Below are 8,323 nucleotides of genomic sequence, written 5' to 3' on the forward strand. Positions count from 1 at the left end.
AATGTAAGACCGTCCGCTTCTCACAAAAGAGGGAAAATAAGCTCTTCAATTCATACTCTGGTTTCTCTTCAATTCGTATAAATCTTTCGCCTTTTACTAAAGATTTCCGTGGAGAGGAACATTCATGAGTCTAAATATTTTTTGATGCCCTGTATATATATACGGGGCGATCCATAACGAAAAAAAGAACGAGTTACTTTATTGGAGTTTTTAATTAGAAATTTATTTTCTTCATTCATTGAAGGTTCTCTAAGTGTGTGTTGGCTCTAAGCCTATAGGGGGCGCTATAGAGTAAAAGGAGTGCTGTGTGATACTACGCTATCTCAAAAAGTTGTTGGTGTATAGGTTGAGTGTCTGACAAGGTTGGATGAGAATAATCTGCGTTCCACAACCTTTTTAGCCCAGGACCCAATTAAAAAAACCCAGGCATCCAGGCGCGACCCATCGAACCCACAAACCGTCACGGGAATATCGATTGCTTATGACGTTAATATCTTGGTAAGGGCTCGGTTCATCATGTTTGTACAGTAGGACAATTCGTAATTGAACAATAAAGCAAAGTGGCGACAATCATACCAAACACTGTCCTTATTTGGTATGGATCTCCACGACCATGAGGGGAACGAGAGACCACGCCCCCCTTGAGAATGAGCAGCGACTTCGATCACAGACACCGCCCACTTGATATTATTGTCAGCCAATCAGGCGTAAACTCCCTGCCTTGTTAGCAGCTTCGGAAGAGATGAATCCGGATGAAGATTTAATGATGAAGATGAATCTGACAACATTCATTGGCGGTGTATCTTTTGTGAAATAGAATAAAACTTTAATTATTAAAGTGACACGCCAAGATAAGGCCAGATAAAAAAAAGAGTTGGTGATCATCCCCGCCCGACCCTACGAAACACACCCGACCCGAAACTTTTTTATTTTTTATTTTGAAAAAAATCATTAAAAAACGATCTTTTCACAGTCAAATTTGGCGCCGTTCTGCACCGCACGCGCAGTGCGTGCTGCGCAGTGCATGCTGCGCAGAGCGTCGCAAGTGCCTCGGGAAACTTCACCTATTTTACGTTAGCCATTCATGGCGGCTATTGTGTGAGATTTTTCCCGCTGAAATCTATCGATTCGTGCTGCTATGGACACCATTCTCTACAGCTGTGGAAGTGTGTTCACGGAGATCAACAACAATGGTGATGACGATCCTGACCAGGATACCAGACTCGCTGATCTTTATGTTCGTGCCAATCTGAACTGTGCTTCCTCTATAGAACTAGCGTACTACTCTGCTGGCTATGAAATGCTCTGCATCCACTGTGGTACTGAGGAGAATTTGGGTGAAAAGGCAGGGCAATACCCTCAATGTAACATTTGTACTGCAAAGCCAGTACCAAAGCGTGGCAGAAATCTTGTTCAACATGCTCGATAGTTTCAAGGTGCCAAGGGCATGGTGTTTATCTGTTTTTCCGATGTTATGGTGGATATACATGTACAGGTGTCTTGCCCTTTCACTACCAAGCTCAGCTAGGACATTCAACATCATCCAAAATCACACAAACACTGTGTTTCATAGAGATTTGGGCAATGTCTGTAAATCTGTGAGATGAATGAAAAAATTAAATCATTTTGAGGAGAAAGGAGTCTTTATTTCATATTTTTCCATGTCAACAAAACTCAATGGAAAGTAGGAAAAGAAATAAAAAATAAAAACCTCCCTCCCTACCCGAACTTTTGAGAAAAAAGGACGATCACCAACTCTTTTTTTTTTATCTGGCCTAATATGTTTGAACTTTATTTTAATCTTCATCGTGAATAGATGATGAACTTAAAATGTAACATGAAATGATAAAAAAACAAGAATAACTTTTACTGAAAAAACCCGATATGCATCTGAACTTATATCCAGGTTCAATGTTCCGTTATCATGAAAAACATTAAATAAACAACTTTCACTGATTAAACCCGAAAGTGAAACTTACAAGCCTAATTCAAATGTTCCGTTAGCAACATTGTAGATGTGGATTATCCACATCAGTGCGATGGTTGACTTTGCATATTGGCTACAAGATCATCGATTCGGCTTTGAAGTGGCGACAATGCAATTCTCAGGTTGGCGCACAGGGCCACTGTCTCCAGTTTGTTTCGATTCTTGGACTTCAGATATGTCACCGTTGAGAAACCTACCTCACACATCCACGTCGTCGTGAATGGCATCAGGAACTTTACCGCGACATGTGCAATCTCTGGGTACTCATGAGACACTGTCAGCCAAAACTTCACGAAAGTGTCCTTCCTGAACAGTCTCAAGTGTACCGTAGGACACGATGTCGATCAAGTCCTCTTTCAATCTGTTGGACAAGTTGCAGCACTGCTGAACGTCGACTGAATAAGGGTCTCGGATCCACTTCTTCTCCACGCGTGGATCAACAGGAAAGTATTCGTCAAATCGTTTGCGCAGGTTCACCAGATGTTCGACGATGACATCCTTAATGTCCACACGTTCCTCAACACTCTTGCTGAGCAGATCATCCAGGTTTTCGAACATGTCAAATTCAACATTGGTCTGTACTCTTCTCTTCCATAGATCCAGCTTTGACTTGAACGCCGCTATCTTGTCATACATTACGAACACGGATTTCGCCTGCTTGTTCGTTTTTCCCTGGAACGATATGTTCAGATTGTTCAACAAGCTGAAGATGTCGGCCATGTATGCCAATGTTGCGATGAATTTGTTGTTTTTGTAGTAGACTGCCAGGTCTGACCGAGCCACCTCCAAGAATGCGAGGACCTGGTCGCGAAGTTCATACAATCTTGTGTCCTTTCCTCCTGACAAGGTGGAAAAGTTTCTGTCAACCCTCGACTCTGATTCTGCAACTGGACCTGACGGCATCAGCCCACGGGTCCTATAATCTTGTTCTTCCGCTCTTTCACTCCCTCTCTCTGTTCTCTTCACACTCTCTTTTGCTCAAGGTCATCTTCCATCTGCTTGGAAATCAGCCAACATCACCGCTTTGCACAAAAAAGGTGCAAAAACATATCCTAGCAATTACAGACCAATCAGCCTTCTCTCAATTATCAGTAAAGTCATGGAATCCATCATTGCTTCAGACATGAAATCTTTCCTCTTCTCCAATGGCTTGATCTCTGATCATCAATTTGGTTTCAGACCAGGTCACTCTACTCTGGACATGCTGCTACTGCTTTCTCAGCAATGGATGGAGGTCCTCAATGCCAAACAGGAAATTAGAGCTGTCTCCCTTGACATATCACGTGCCTTCGATACGGTCTGGCACCCCACTCTGCTCACCAAACTCTCCTCTGTTGGTATCCATGGAAATCTCCACGCATGGTTGGCGGACTTCCTCTCTAGTCGTAGTCAACGTGTGGCCCTGAATGGGTTTCTCTCATCTCCTCTTCCTGTTCAGGCTGGATTTCCCCAAGGCAGTGTTCTGGGCCCTGTGCTTTTTCTCGTCTTCATCAATGATCTCTCCGACTCTCTTGAAAATCCTCTCTATCTCTTTGCTGATGACTCTACTCTCTGTCGCTCCATTCTTCATCCCTCAGATCGGCAGTCTGCAGCCTCCTCACTCTCTGCAGACCTGGACAAAATCACAGACTGGGCAAACAAGTGGAACATGTCTTTCAATCCTGACAAATCTCACACTCTTACGATGTCTCTCCGAAAAGACCGACTGGACAACCCTCCCATCTACTTTCTGAATAATCCTCTCCAAGAAGTTCTGTCACTCAAACTTTTGGGCCTCACTATCTGCCATGATCTTTCCTGGGAAAACCACATTTCAAATCTGGCCTCCAAAGCCAGTCGCCGACTGGGCATCCTCCGTCATGCGAAGTCCTTCCTTGGCACACCTGAGCTCCTCTCCACGTACAAGGCTTTCATCCGCAGCTCAATGGAATACTGCTCTCCCCTCTGGGCTGGTGCTCCTGCCTCACACCTAGCTCGTCTTCACGCTGTTGAAAGCAAAGCATTCAGAATCATTGGAATCTCCCGCGATGAAGCTAACTCCGAGGGCCTCTCACTCACTCACCGCAGGCAGGTTGGTGGTCCTTCCGTCTTCTACCGACTCCTCTCTGGCCTTGCCCCCCCAGCTCTCTCCGGGCTCTGTCCCGCAAATATTCCTACAGGTCGCACAAGATCTGCCTGCAACCCTCTTATGGTTAAACTGCCAAAATCAATACTCTCTGCTCACCTTCACTCCTTCATTCCTCTTTTCTCCCGCCTCTGGAACAAACTCCCGCACTCTCTTCAATCCCACTCCACCCTCCAGGTCTTTAAAACAGCTGTTCACCACCATCTCTTATCTTCCCCCATCCAAAACCTTGATCTTTTCTATCCCCGATAATTTCACCCCAATTCCACTTTTTGAAATACCAACTTCTGTCCTGGAAGTCCTTGGTGTCCTTGTGTTTTATACTTCTCCCACCCCCCCCCCCTTCCCACGCCTCCTCCCCCCCAAGCCCTCTCCCTCCCACACATCTCCCTGCTCTTAAATGTTGTGTGCTCACAAGTGTTTGTGTGCTTCCCATTCTCTTGTCTTCCGCTCCCTCTTTTTATATATTTTGTTTGTCTGGTTTTGTTTGTGAAGTAAATGTCAGCTCTTTCACGAGCCTCGATTCAGTTTTCAACAACAAAAAAAAAAAAGCATCTCCTCTGGAGAGCCAGCGAACAGCTGTAAAATACAGCACCGTGGTGTGTTCTGCATCTTGCTCCTTACACAGCTCTGCAAACAACCTCGAATTTGGGGCGCTTCCTGAGATGTTTGATTGTTTTCACTGCAATGTCCATTACTTCGGCAAGTCCAGGTGCCATCTCTTTCGCCGCTAATGCCTCGCAGTGGAGGAAGCAGTGGTCCAGCTTGCCTCAGGTGCCACATATTGGATGAGCTTAATGACATCGATGCCGCACCATTGGTACAAACGCCAACACAGTCTTCCCACCTGAGGCTATGCAATGCGATGTGTTTGTTGACGACTGCGAATATTTGTGCGACCGTGGTCTTGGTCTGCAGCTCGTCGCATGCCAGAAGATCCTCCATAAAATCATCGCCATGCCGATAACGAACAAAGATGAGGATCAACGCATTCTGTGCGATATCCATGGGCTCGTCCAACTGGATGACAAACTTGTTGGCCTCTAGGTGTGCGTACAGCTGGTGCTCGATGTCTTCGCCCATGTCTATTATCCGTCGGCGAATCGTGTCGACGAATCGATCGAATCCGTCGGCGAATATTATCCGTCGGCGAATATTATCCGTCGGCGAATCGATCGAATCGTCTCCGCAGAAAGCGATATGGTGCTAATATCTTGGAAGCCGCCGTCTCTCCAAGCACTTCTCTGCACATCGCCTTGGCGCATGGCAGGATGAGTTGCTCTGCAATACAAGATAAATAAAATAACACATGAACATTTCTTTCACTTTATGATGAATCTTGATTTTGTTCCAAGCCCCAATTCATTATAAAAAATTCAATATGTACGATGTGTCTTTCCCTCGCGGTCCCCATGTGCTGTCTTTGTCTTTCCCTCGTGGTCCCCATGTGCTGTCTTTGTCTTTCCCTCGTGGTCCCCATGTGCTGTCTTTGTCTTTCCCTCGTGGTCCCCATGTGCTGTCTTTGTCTTTCCCTCGCGGTCCCCATGTGCTGTCTTTGTCTTTCCCTCGTGGTCCCCCTGTGCTGTCTTTCCCTCGCGGTCCCCATGTGCTGTCTTTGTCTTTCCCTCGTGGTCCCCATGTGCTGTCTTTGTCTTTCCCTCGTGGTCCCCATGTGCTGTCTTTGTCTTTCCCTCGCGGTCCCCATGTGCTGTCTTTGTCTTTCCCTCGTGGTCCCCATGTGCTGTCTTTGTCTTTCCCTCGTGGTCCCCATGTGCTGTCTTTGTCTTTCCCTCGTGGTCCCCATGTGCTGTCTTTGTCTTTCCCTCGCGGTCCCCATGTGCTGTCTTTGTCTTTCCCTCGTGGTCCCCCTGTGCTGTCTTTCCCTCGCGGTCCCCCTGTGCTGTCTTTCCCTCGTGGTCCCCCTGTGCTGTCTTTCCCTCGCGGTCCCCATGTGCTGTCTTTCACGAGCCTCGATTCAGTATAGAAAAAAAAAAAAAGTGATTGCCGTACGTACTCTTAAAAAAGAGGCAAAGTTTAAGAATGGCTGTATTGCAACAAACAATAAAACTTACGAAGTTGTGATATACCAACGTATACATGGCACGAGTAATAGTAAGCAAGAACCCGACAAATCAATATTCTAAAGACGAAATGAAAAACTAAGTTTAACTATACTTACAGCGCCTTGTATTACTTTATGAACCTACAAACCGCCAATGCAGTGAAATACTTTTACGAAAAAAAACAAAAAACTTACCCGCAATAGTGTACGGTTTCTTTTCTTTGGCTATCTTCTCCGCCACCAGGTAGCTGGCTTTGGTCAATCCCTTCGACGGAAAAACAGCCGAACTCATTACTGACTTGCTGTTGTTCATCTCGCCTTCTTTCCGGAGAAAAAACTCCCGCGACTTGTTGACATGATCTCCATGTTTTTTCTCGAGGTGCCGTTTCAGCTTTTGGGGCCTGAGGGACTCGTTGGCCAACACGTCAATGCATATCACACACTGTGGTCGATGAACTTATCGATATTCAAGGTGAACCCATAGTTCAGGAACACAGGCTGATACTTTCTAGCCATGGCGAGTACCTTACGCTCACAGCTCAATCTTTCGAATGAAAAGCAATGGACATTCGCGTGTCGGAAACTAAACGTATGATCTGACTGACCGGATGCACACGTGGTACATCGCGGTACATCGCGGCGGGAGAAGAGTCCACACTATAAAGTTTGTGTCGGCGTTCGTTTGATCTCTGTTCTGTTCAGTCGGGAGAAGTAAATCGTCGATAGTTTTTTTCCCGCGATTTCTGAAACGATCGTGCGACCCATTGAAAATCCTTCGCGACCTAAACATTGGGTCGCGACCCATAGGTTGCGGAACGTCAGATTAGATTATGGTGAAGATCCGGATACTTCCTTCTTCTCGTCTTCCCTTTATAAGGGGTGAGGTCGATGGTACCAATCTGCCCTACCTTGACCACGATACTTCACCATTCCCCTCTGTCCTCAACCAACTCTCTCCAACCACCCCCACCTCACTGATATCCCTCCTCACACAATCCTCCCATATCCATCGCGGTCTACCTCTTTTCCTCCATCCGCACCAAATGTCCAGCCCATCTCAGCCGGCATTCAACCAATCTCCACGCCAAGCTCATCTGCACACCAATCTCCTCACTCAGTTCATCCATTCTCCTTCGACAGACAGGGGTGAAAACATAACCTCCATCCACCTTCAGTGGCAGAAAGGTAACGAACCCTGCAATGAAGGCCTAAAAGGAAAGATTCCATGTGTGGTGTCTTCTGTGTTGCATCTTCTTCACAAGTCAGCTCTCAGACTGAACTCAGAAGACTGACGCTCAGCCTCGAGTCCTCTCGATCAAGCATTGCTGTGTGCGGTTCCTCTGTCTCCAGGCCCGTATCCTTATTCAACATATTTATGAAGTTGAAAACGGCTCTGCCCTGCTTCGCCCTTCCATGTTTAGACGTTACGTCCAGTCGTTTAGTTTATTCCCATTAATTGGTAGTCCTATCTTACCGGCGCTTGTGTTGACCCTTGAGAAGTTTTGGCACTTGCTCAATTTCTTTTGACAACTAGATTGTATTAATAGAATAATTACCCTGCGCAGTCAACTTGGTGCAAGTGAACTCTTTTGTTTTTGAAAGTTTTTTTTTCTTTGATCCAATATGGCTGCCAGACCACGTGACATAAATTTATATTCTCTAATATAATTGTTGCGTAGATCACACCCAATAAATTTCAAAATGATAAGACTAAGCATTGTCCCGGTCAATTTATGACGTCATAATGAACGCACCGATGACGTCATCATTAACAGATCTTATTCCCCATGGTGAGTACTTGACAATGAGCCATGTTAATTTTTTTTCCATTAAGCGGTTTGGGAGATGTAGAGGGTAACGTTTTTCCAAGATGGCGTCCGTACGACGGGATGGGGTGTGAATCTGGATGGAGGGTGGTGGAAGGAAGGGGTGGAGTGGGAGTCCAGAGGGAGGCTGTAGGTGTAGGAGGAGGGAGGGGAAGGGTCGGGGTGAGTGTCCGGAGGGTGTGAGGGCGAGGGGTGGGATGAGGGACCCATTCATGATACTTCATGGCCTGGCAAAACCGAGTACCTTTGCAGGTAAGCAATAAGAATGACAGCTCAGTACCAACATGTTCACTTGTTCACTTAATTTGTTCAAAAGCAAGTAA

At 46.1% G+C, this 8,323-nt stretch overlaps 1 non-coding gene across 1 annotated transcript; it reads left to right on the top strand.

Moving 5' to 3' along the window:
* The first annotated feature begins 52 nt into the window (after positions 1-52).
* LOC137430413 (U5 spliceosomal RNA) lies at positions 53-168 on the top strand. The gene has a single exon (XR_010985055.1). It is a non-coding gene; the product is annotated as a U5 spliceosomal RNA (small nuclear RNA).
* Positions 169-8,323: the final 8,155 nt, after the last annotated feature.

This window comes from Myxine glutinosa, chromosome 6 (assembly GCF_964187855.1).
Source record: "Myxine glutinosa chromosome 6, kmMyxGlut1.1, whole genome shotgun sequence".
Classification (NCBI taxonomy): domain Eukaryota; kingdom Metazoa; phylum Chordata; class Myxini; order Myxiniformes; family Myxinidae; genus Myxine; species Myxine glutinosa.